Genomic DNA, 11979 nt, shown 5'->3' with positions numbered 1-11979 from the left:
AGATAATCAGGAGGTATCTGCATGGTATTTTCAGTTAGACCTTCTCCTTCTGCTCCTTCAGCCAAATCATACATATATACTCTCAATACTATATTTCAGGTTTGGTATCAGTCTCTTTTGCTATCCCTTTGTTTCTGAGAAGAGTTCTACTGCATTTTTTTACTGAGGGATGATCAAGAAGTGCAGTCCCCAGGCTTCAAAAGCATAAAAATATTGTTGGTTCAGATGCTTCACTTCAGAAAGGTGAAACCACAGCAATTCAGACTTCTCAATTTCCCTGTGTCCCATCATGTGAGACACCTTGAGTTAGGTTATTCGATCTGGAAGGGCAAGGTGCTTGCACAACTGGTCACTTGTGGGGGAATGCAACGAGGAGGCCCAGGCTGGTGTGTCTGCTCCCCTGGTGAAATAAGAAAGGACGTGGGGCTCAGTGATGAGCGATGCTGCAGTGGGGTGGGGAGAGGCTGTGGCACGGTGCTGCTGCCAAGGGCACCAGTGGTGCTGGAAGAGCAGTGCAGGGCTGCAGCCATCAGACAGGTCTGATCTCTGGACATGGACCTGAGTGGGCCCAGGGGATTCGGAGTCAGATTTGGGGAAAATACTTCCTCACAGTACTCATGGTGCTTGCTAAGTCATGAGCTCTTTAATTAATTCCCAATAACCATGATTCCAGGTCCGGATCAGCATTCATGGAGGCTGCTGGGAACTGGTTGCACACTCACTACTTGTGCCAGCAGGTTTCCTCATGTGAGCAGTCCCTGGTAACTGTGGTAAAGGATGTGGGCAAGGCAGGCTGGTCAGAGCATCTCTTTGGAAGTCATTGAAAGCTTTAGGAAAGAGACTATCCTGTCTGTGAGCTGACTGTGGAGGAGGCAGGGAGTAACTATTGCTTAAAATGCAGCTCCAAAATACAGGAACCTCTTCTAGTTTCACATTTCATGCTCTTTAGGACATGCCTACAGAGCACAGCTTATTCTGCTATGACCTGTCAGGTAGATAAAGTGGAACAAGATCATTAAAGTGGGTACAGTATAAAGAAAGCAAGATTTGTATAGAAAAGTAGTAGCCCTTGTTACAGCAACCAGTGTACTAGAAAATAAACAGAGAAGTTTTCAGGTACTTGGGCCTTTTCCCAGATTGTCTGCTCCTTACACAACCACAGGTACAGACATGGTTACTACAACACTGTGGATGTGCTGTAGTAACACAGCCGTTCCCAGGTGGGAAAGGAAATACATAGGTAGCAAGTCCTGCAGTGGGTGGTTGTATTTAAAAAAAAAACCAAAACCCCCAAAAAAACCCCAAACAACTGAAGAAACCCCACAAGCAAAAAAACCCCAAAGTAAACCACTTTAACTAAAACAACTGAACTCTTCCCAGCTCAGTTCAGCTTTAAATCAGAATTCAGAGCAAAGTTTCTCCTGCCACGTATTACCAAAACACGACTTTGCAAACAAGTTCAAATTTTCCACATCCACTTCTGCAGAGCAGAGAAGAGCATAAGCTTTTCCATTGCACTGTAAAGCTGGTAATTCCTTTTGCTGACAGATCAAGTTACACAAGGCATGTACACCTGGATGCTTGGTGACAACTGGTATCTGAAGGTTCCATCAGTGCTCCTGCCTGCAATGATATGAGGTCAGGGCAGGCTGGAAAGTCCAAGCAGTCACTCTGAAAATTGATAAGTTTCATACAGTTGTGAATAATATGGTCATACATTTGTTTTCCTGATGCTTGTCGTATATTCTCAGTGTTTTTATGCAGTGTCTGGATTTCATGCTATCTAAAATGTCCACATCACCAGTTCATCAATATGCCATAGGAATTATAAATGATGAACCTGGAAGGTTTTGACCACTGGCTAGAATGTAACTGGAATTCAGAGAGGAATATGTTTTAGTAACACAATTATTTATGAAAAAGCTAAAAAACCTCATTATTCAACTGATTGTCTGCAGCTTGGTGACCAAGGAGTCCATTGAAATGCGCAAGGCAATTTGTGCTTTGCAAACACCATTGATTTAGTCTGGCTGCCAAATTCAGGAATTAATGCTGTAGCGATTTGTGCATGTTTCATGTTTTCATAGCCATAGATCTGGAGACACAGCTCCAAAATCAAAAACAAGCCCTTAAATTTGGGAGGAGTGGGGGAATACTGAGCTCCACAGAGCAATGATGAAAGACTAAAATGCTGGATGCCATTCAGCCATGCTTGTTAAGGCAGATTGTACTTTTGTTCTTGGGGGCTATTTTCTAGACTTTTAAAAAATTTATTTCTTTTACTTTCTTCCAACAGAGCGGCAAGGAAATATTTCAGAACTACTATAGCCTCGCAGTGGTATTGACTTTGAATTTAATTGAGTTTCTTTATGCATTTGAAATTATGAGGAGGTCATTAACTGTGAGGTTTGTATTGGGCTAAGCACACTGAGTAAGAAGTGGTCATGGAGAATGCAAAAAACATCTCCTAAGCAAGAGAACGCTTCAGATGTGTGAGGAAAAAAGTTTTGGCTTTCAAACTGGTGGAATAGAAAATAGTTCTTTTAGGACACTCAACTGAAAAGTTGCTTATTTGATCTCCCAAGAAGATGGAAGATCTTTCAGCACAAAATGCTGGATTAGGAAGGAATCATTTCTGTTCTGAGAGTAAGGGAATACTGCAGCTGAGATTTTTATTCTACAAAGACATATAAAGGGCTAGCAGCAGAACATTGTGCTACTGCATTGGCAAGATGACAAGATTTGAAAGTGGCAGATATTAAATAAACAGGTGGAAATACAATTCCTTAAATTGGGTTTTGTCTCTTTTTATTTCTCTATTTTTCTCACTTTCTTTCATTATTGCTGTTAAGGACTAATTACGTTACGATTTGTATTGCAATGTGTAAGAATAATTGGTCCTGTTTCAAAGCACATCCTATAAAAGGACCATGTTACAAGGCATTGATGGGAAAGTGCTAAATCCATTCTTGTTTGGTGTGCAATATATCTCTGGTAAGACACAGTACAAATTTCAAGAATGGGTTTCTGTGGTTTTGATTATTTATGCAGAATAACATCCTGCTGAAATTTGGGATCATACCAGAAATCGAAGATAGGACTGCATCATTAATGCCTGAATTTATGTGGAATAAAACAACTTCAACCTTTAACTGCCCTTTGATATTTTTAATGTAACATTTCCTATAAAAGAAGGAAAGTTAAGAGCAAGGATATGGATACACACAAAAATTGTTTTTGCTTTAAAGGTTCATTTCACTCTACCTTCCTCTTAAGTGGAAAACCTACTCATGGAGTAAGATTTTTGGGGTTTTTTTGAAGGGGGGAGGAGTAGGCAAAGCAGCACATGGTCAACTATTAACCAGAGTAATGTCAGAAACCACTTGTCCATGCTGAAGAAAGGCTGCAGGCATAAATTTGTTTAATGTCTCCTGCCTTTAGTTGCAGGGCAGAAGGAAGGTTCCTCCTCTTGGAGCGTTTCTGGTGAGTAGGCAGCCTCTGAGCTGGCTAGGAAAACTCTGCGGCTTCTACCTCTGGGAGAAAGGGACTGCCGGGAAACAAATGGGCACCCATTTAACTCCAAGCCATGCCATGGTGAATAACACCAACTCACATGCCCAAGGACATGAGGGGAAATAATTTAGCTGCTTGAGCCAATGTGAGGGTCCTAGATAATAAACAGAGAAACTGGAATTGCTAATTTATGAATGTAACTGCAATATAGACGGCGTTTCTGGAACTTGATGGGAATTTCTGGTGATTGAAATCTTTAAATCACAGGTAAAAATCTCTTAAGAATGGCTTAGTGGACAGAAGGGACTAAGAAATGGCACAATATGACCAAAAACTAAAAAAATACATGAATAATTTACTAGTGACAAATAACAAAGAGATTATCTCATGGACTGATTCCCATTGTGAAAAGAGCAAGATGGAGTAGGATTTTCCCTCTGTGAGAGAAAAAAACCCTACTTTTTATGAGGAACAGGTGACTGGCTCTTTCAGTTACTATCTATAATGTATAGGAGGAAAAGAAAATTGTGGGTTTTGTGGGAGACATTAATCCAAACGCCATATGCTGGCAGTCTCATGCTGCCAGCACTGAAACATCTTCAGAATCACTAAATAATATTCTTAATTTTCTTTCTTAAAGATGATAGCTCCAGACATCAGGGAAACTCTAGACTTTTGCCTCAGCAGAGGAGAGGAAACACAGTAGTAAAAATTAGTGGTACAATAAATAAAAATGTTCATAACTTGATTATGTTTGTTCAAGGAAAACAGAATGCAAATTAGTAGTTTTAGCTGGCACAATTTCACAAAGTGGGAAACAATTCTGAACTAAGTCATTTGGGGGAAAAAATGTAAGTTATAATTGTAAAATGTCTAAGAATATTTTACAGGCTGCCTAATAAGCCATAACTGAGAAAAAAATAAGGGTACATTAGTTTCAAGAAAAATGACAATATCCTGGCTGAGAGGGAACTGTTAAAACAATAATCCTCCTCTCTGTGAATATAAAACAAGTAGAAGAATGGGGAAGCTGAGAGTAACAAATACAGGACATAAAGTTCTAACTGGAAAAGCTGATGCACCTCTTTCCATAGGGTAAGCTACTAAATATGAGGAATAAGGTAAGATATTAAACACTTAGGAAAGCCTAGGGCTTAAGAATAAAAACCCACCTTCCCTCCTCAGCCCAGCTGGGCTTCTGGTCACCTACTGGTGCCGTTGGTAAAACAAAATCTTTGTCACTAATAGCAGAGAAAGGACTTAAAGGTATTTATAGATACAAAACAGAGATGCCATAGCTATTTCATATGACTGTGTATCTTGCGCTCTGGTAATAAATTGGGAGGTTGCTAAATTGCAGCTAAACATTTGAAAAGGCATAACTTCCTTCCAGGAAATGTAGCGGGCTGAGAAGCCTCTGTGGTGAGTGGTGGTGTGGCCACCAGGGAAGCCCTGAGGAAGGAGGGGAGGAAGATACATCCCAGACCCATTAGGACTTCAGCGGGCACTGCCAGCCATAAGTCTGTTAGATCTTAGTCAGAGGAAAAATAGCAGAAACCACGATGGGGGGACTGGAATGATAACAATTTGAAAACGATATATTGAGTGTCAACAGATTGATAGAAACATTTTCCTGTCAGACTTGAGAGGTTTGTAATGTTGTTATAAGAGGTGGCTGATATATATTATAATGTTGCCACTGTATATTTAGAGTTGTAGAGTGATTTTTTTTTTCCTTGGATGGTATTTGACACTTGTGTAGAAATTGGGAGTGATAGAAAAGCAGTATAGCACACTAAAATAAGTAAAACCGCCTTCAGCAGGATAGTAAGAAAAATTATTGACTTCAAGTGGAGTCTCTGAGTACTGGCCTTCTCCTTGTAATGTTTCATCAAACTCCTGAAGTGCAACCTCTGCCCTGAGGCCTGACCGAGCTCTCTGAAGTAGTGACATGGGTAGAGAGCTAAGTCACTTCTGAAATAGATCAGTTTGAAAATTACATCTTCAGTGTCCCTGTGCAGCTGGTCTTCCTCAGTTAAGCAGAGAAAACCAAACCTTCCCAGATACCAGTAAAGACTAATATATTGAAAATAGAATAATGTATCAGATGTTTTAAAAGTGGCATATGGGTAGGAACTTGACAGTGTTAGCCTTATAGAAACAGTTAGATATCTCCAAGGGATATTCATGAATAATGAAACTCATTTTCAGGTTTCATCTTCGGAGAGTTCATAATGTTTCAGAACTGTTTCTTGGCAATGTTCTTTAGTGGTAATTATAGGAAAAGGTTAGTGCTTGCAGCAGGTCCTAGGAAAAAAAGACTTAAAAATGGAATAGAGCAATAGAATAATTAAGTAGTATTTAGTCTTTTTGTCCCCCACCCATACATTGTGCTGATACTTAGGGCAATGGCAGCAATTTCTGTCTGTAAGAACTGGAGCTTGAGATGAGTTAAATTCTCACGTATTTAATAAGATTGAAGAATGCTCTAAAATGGCTTTAAGGTGTTGTTAATTCAATAACACACTCACTCTGGTAATACTAGACTGCATGGAAATGTGATGTTTGTTTAGTGAGTTTGCTCATGAGAGCCAGAGCCAGTAGTTTAGGAAATGTCTGTGCTTTCAGAGTAAAGAATACCAGGAGAAGGAAATTTTGGACACGTCTATAGGGAAGAGTACCCATTACTACATTCACTGATGTCTCTTCTCGATAACAGCATGATCAGTCCACTTACACCAAGCAGAATGAGTTCTGAAAGGTTTTTTCCACCATCTGAGGTCTATCAATGAATTCCATATTTGTTGGCCAAATTCATTAGGAAATCTTGGGTTTGAATGGAACAAATTGAGTGGCGATGAAGGGCAGGAGTCAGAAATGGTCTACATGAAAACTGCTAAGGTTGCACAGAGAATAGTTACTTAAAGTTCCTCTATGCCATAACTTGTCTTAAGGTCTCACTTTTAAAGAAGAAAGGGAAATAATTATCTTCTTTATTTTCAGTTATGTTGCTAGTTCAGTGCAGGTTCAGCTGAAGTCTGTTTTTCACCAGGTTCAAAGTACTAAATAGATCTAGTCTTAATCCTTTAGTGCTCCAATTCGCTCTTGCTGAGGCAAGCAACACACCTCCCCTTCATCAGGCTGTTTGTAACTGTGCTTGAAGAGCAAATGCATTAGAATATTTTGCTGAGTTGCTTGCAAAAACTATTTCCTCCTTTGGTATTCCATTTGTCTCCTCTCATCTCTTAAGGCATGCTCACCTCCTCACCACTGTTCCTCCCTCCATGGCATGTATATGAAAAGGAGAATTTGATTTCAGAGAAAAACATGCTGTGTTCAAGAAATACACTTGGCACCTGCAATATCTCAGTATATATTCTGGGGACAAAACCAAGAGTAGTTTTGTTTAAGAGTAGTGTGTTTCACCAAGTTCCTCCCCCAAGAGAGATACTGGGAGGTGTAATCTCTTCTCCTTTTGGCTGAAGATGAGGACAGCCTCTTTGCTTGTTCTCTGAGGGGGTCTCTCTTGCCAGGATGTGCTGTGGTCCTGCTGTGCTGCCCTCAGGTGAGATGGTCTTCTGGCAAAGATGTGCAGCACTTTTGGCTACAACACAGAGTGAATGTCTTTTTGGCTTTGTAAGTGATTCTGTTAGATGGATGCTTTAAGTCCCAAACCAAAGAGGCATGAGCAGAGCTGTGTTTTTGTTCCACCCTGTTAGTGTTTAGACATGTTCTCCATAGCAGGCCTTGGGATATGTTATCGATCTGATTGCAATTGTATTTCACACAGCCCTTGCAGCTTTTATAAGTTCCTCACACTCTCCACGTGCATGCTGCTATGGTGCTCCAAGAACCTTGTGATTGATTTAAAGATTCAAGACTGGGATGGGAAATGAAGAAACATAAATTTCTCCCTGAGTCCTTTGAAGCCAATACTTCTGGAGAGGCACCAGGTCTGCCCTCAAATCTCTCCAAAGACAGCCTTTGCCCTGGTGTACTGGGCAGCCCTCTCAGGGACAGCTTTTCCTCCTAAATATGTTCTCTGACTTGTGTAACCAAGCAGGTGGAGTCCAGCAAACTTCCCACCTCCATTTGTCTGCAAGCAGGCTAGCTGGTGTCCGTGGAAGCAGGCAGATTGGCTCAGAGATGATGCTTCTTTCTGAAGGGCCTTTTGAGGTATTTTGTGCTCTCCCTGAGCCAGGCAAAGTCCACATCATCAGCGTGGTTGTCAGGGGACAGACAACCCTAAATGAAAGATCTGGGATGAAGTGTAGCTTACAGCTCAGTTCAACAATGTGGACATCCCTCTGCCTGTCACATTCCTGACTGGGGTTGCAATAGATGATTTTGTTGCTTGTCTATTTAAATACCGTGAAGTTAGATGTTTTCTTCTATAAAGGAAATGACATAGTTTTAAATGCTGTGTGAAAAAAGCACAGCACAAATTTTGCAACACAATTGTGCTTTTCCCCCCGGCTTTTCTGCCAAAGTTATATGACTACAATATCCTTTTAAAGTAGTATCATCTTCCCTGTGTAAGTGATGCCATTTCCCCTCATGGCATATCCTCTCCACTCCTCTGGGGCTAAGTCTTAATTTTCATCACTAAACAAAATTCTACACTTTTTGTATTAACAGTAAAGTAACGTAATGGCCCCTCTTTCCAACCCCAGTTGCAGTGACCATCTGCAGACCTCCCTGTTCAACTTTGGATGAACTTCAGCTGAAGTGTGAGAGCTGCTTTGGCTCCCTACAAGCTGTTCCAAGCCTCATTGTTGCTATTAGCAGTTTGTCTTAGTGACAAGGCTGCATTTTGCCTATTGAAGGTTCGGTTTTAGTGATTCAGCGTGTTTCCATTGTCCACAACTGAGAGTAGATCATTCAGGCTCTTATGTTTCCAGTGCTGTGGATACAATAGCTCATTATCCTGGGGTGGCTTTTTTGTTGGGGTTTTGGATAGATGCATAATAGATGCAAGCTCTTTTCAGGGGCAAGTTCTTTTCTTGATATCCATGCACAGTGTTTATTGCAATGGGATTCTATGTGATTTTAGCCTTCAAAGCAAGCCGGTCATGGGATAGAGTGAGGGCTGAAACCCCAAGTTATTTTAAGAAAGGCTTCAGCTCCTCAGCCTGTATCTAGCTTTGTCAATAGGTGATTGCCTCTACACGATTCATCTGGGCACAGGGGAGACTTACAGAGGCCACACAGGAGAAGATGGATTTTAGTGTCCTTTAAGTCCACTGGCAGCAGTGGCTTGGAAAATGATTGCAATGAGGAAAGTAAAGTTATTTGAAGGACACATTCTTTGTTTCTGATGACATGAAGCTGGGAGTTACTGTCAAAACAGTGGAGAGTTGGACTCTACAGGAAAAACTGGAAAACTCTGATAATCTGAATAGCAATGATGAGAAGGAGTGCAAGGTCATGAACCTAGAGGCTTAATAATGAGCTCCCAGCTCCTACGGGAAATGCTTATCCACTGAAAGCAACGAAGGCAGAACAAGCCCTGAGTGCACTGGTTAATCATAAATTGGCTCTGAGCTATGGGTATGGTGTAATGTGGCTAAGTAATGGACGAGTGTGACTCCAGAGTGTTCTGGAGAAGAATTTTTCAGGAGTGGCAGGGAAATATTAATGCTGTTCTGCTTGTAAAACTGCACCTGGAATTGCCTTTACAATACTTGTCACCTGTGTTGGAAGACATGGATTCAGCTGGAGCAGGTGCAGTGGATTAGCACAGGGCACTCTGCAGGAGTAAACTGTTCTAGCAGAATAAAGGCTAAGGAAGAATGTAACTGTGCTCTATAAATACAAGAGTGAATTAAACACATCAAGTGAGAACGGTTTATTTAAACAAAAAACCAATACTGCCTTGAGTAAACAGGTGTGTGTGGCTTGGCTGTGATTTAAGTTTCTAAACAAAAGGTTCTTGAATACTAATAGGAGAAAGAAACAAAAAATACTTGTTAGATTTTTATAATGGAGATGACTGTATGAAATGGTTATCTATGAAGAGAAATCAAGCCCATATGGTCCCTTTTGCAGTGTGTTCCTAGGCTTCCTGAAGTGTATTGATAAAAACATGCTTTGATCTTTGTTAAACATGTATTCTATGTGTCTGTGTCATACATTATATGTGCCTGAGTAGCACGTACTTTGGCACTTAAAGCTTGTGAATGAAGTCCTAAACACTCTGATCATGGACTAAATCAAGCTGCCTCTCTGTTCAGAGAGGTACAATTTATAAAAGGTACCCACCTTTCATAAAAGATTTCAACTTAGGAACGTGAAGTCAGGGACTCTCCTTCACCAGAATACTTCTGATTAGCTTTGTGTGTCCTTTCCAACTTGGAGTATTCTGAGATTATGTGTGCTTCCTCATCCCCAAGTCCTTCATCTCTTCAATCTTCCTCTCCCAAGTCTAGCTACTTGAATGAGCTTTTATGACACTTAATGCTTTCCCTCTTTTGTGTGCTTTCTACCTCCTGATGTTTCTCAGCTTGCCTAGATGACGTTTCTGTGCTTCTCAGTGTCACTTCCCAAGCAGAAACGTCCCCTCCTGGGTGACAAAGTGAAGAGCCTACAGCTTTTCCTCCATACAGTGCAGTGCAGGAGCTTTGGAACTGGTGTTAGCAGACAGCAGCTGCAACCCAGCAGTTGTGCCAGGTCACAGTACAGTGTGGGCAGGTGCTCGGTTGCTGCCAGCCAGTACTGAGCGCCTACTGCCTCTGCTCCTGCTCCCTTATCTTACACCCTCCTGGCAGCAGCCTTTCAGACAGTCTGTCCTCTGTCCTTTCCTTTCCACCATAATGCACCATCCCCTGAAAGGGGCCTCTAGCTGAGGAGTCCTCATTGTGCCCCAGGTGTCTGAACTGGCACACATGACAGTACCCTGTACACCATGTGTCACTATCAGTGCAGCAAGGCAGGACACACAAATCCCTTCATCACTGGCTCTCACACACAGTGACATACAAGAACAGTCTCTTCAGATGAAAAAGATTTAGTTTCCAGCTCTTTGAAGTCCATTTCATCACGTTGTGCTGTTGACTTGGCTTGTGACTCCCTACAGCACTTGCACCCTTACTGTGTGGGTATCAGACCATAGCCCACACTGTAAAAGGGCACAGGACATGGCAAAGTGCCCTGGCTGGGTTCCTGCTGCTTTCCCTGAGTGCCCTGCACTCCTGAGCTGAAGACACCTTTTACTGCTGTTCAACAGTGAGTACATGAGGATGCCTGTGCTGGGTGGGAAAAAAACCTTTCTTCTGCTTACAAAGAAAGGTTAGCTTGGAATCGCTTAATTGCATCTGGACGTTAGTCAATTGAAGGTGTGGTGAGCTAGTTAAGATTGTGTTTTTCATTTGCTGCCTCTTTCTAACATTCTTGTAACTGGATACCTTCTTTTTTATTTGAGAGACAGATGGAAAAATAACAAACTTAGATAAACGTTTTTTGTTCCTCTGACTTTTTTGCTTTTTTCCTTGCCCTCTCTGGTGGCATTGTGGGCATCAATTTAACATGAAGCATGACTGCCATGTAACTCCAGCTGGGATTTTTAGGCATGCTGTGCACACCTCTTCCTCCCTTTTCAGTTGCCTATCTGTATGCGAGTCCAGTGGTACTGCTGTCAGTATTCTGGGGGGAAAAGCTGAGGGGGAGGCCTGTGGGATTCCCCAGGTAGGGTACAAAGCCCATTCCCTATTGCAGCTTTCCAGACAGATTAGTTCCTGTGTGAATCATAAAACTCGTGGAGAAATGACTAACACTGTGGAAGGGGAAGTTATAACGAATTTGCAGTTGCATGATACTTGAAAACTAGAAATGCAGGAACAGAGAAGTAGCAGCACTCAGGTTAAATTTTGCTTTGAATTTCTCCTTTTCATGAGTGCTCTTAAAGAGGGCGAGGGAAAAACTCGTATGGGGAAACTGCATAAAGTGCAGTATCAGACAGCAATTGTATTTAAAAACATCTTAAGCAAAAGCTCTTAACAATTTTCCTCTTTTTTTATTTTTATTAAAAAATAACTTTTCCACTATACAATGTCCTTACAGGTTCTCATTACGTGAAGAAAAAACAATTTGCACCAAAATCCAGATTACTTGTTTGCTAAAGCTCTAGCTTTTGTTTCTTTCAGGAAACACTGGAATTATCTGGGCTCACAGTGTGCTAAGGTTACACCTACCTCCCACTGTGGCTGTGCTCAACACCATGAAACTTCCAACTCTATTATTTCAGTGAATTGTTTTTCAAGACAGCCGTACAATATGTTTGTATAGGCAGGGTTTTGGGGTTTTCCTTTTTTTATTTATTTTTTTAGCTCCAGATCTTCCTGCTCCTTGGAATTACTTTACTTCTGTAACAAGGGGTTTTGAGAGTCTAATTATATGGCATAGAAATTCTTCTGTTCATAACTCTGGAGCCATGACTTGGCCTGAGGAGAAGCTGCACAAAGCTCTGCT

Source organism: Corvus kubaryi, unplaced genomic scaffold (assembly GCF_017639235.1).
Source record: "Corvus kubaryi isolate FWS band 111438036 unplaced genomic scaffold, C.kubaryi_AGA036_p1.0 split3-73, whole genome shotgun sequence".
In the NCBI taxonomy this organism is placed as follows: domain Eukaryota; kingdom Metazoa; phylum Chordata; class Aves; order Passeriformes; family Corvidae; genus Corvus; species Corvus kubaryi.
Note: the sequence above shows the minus strand (reverse complement) of the source record.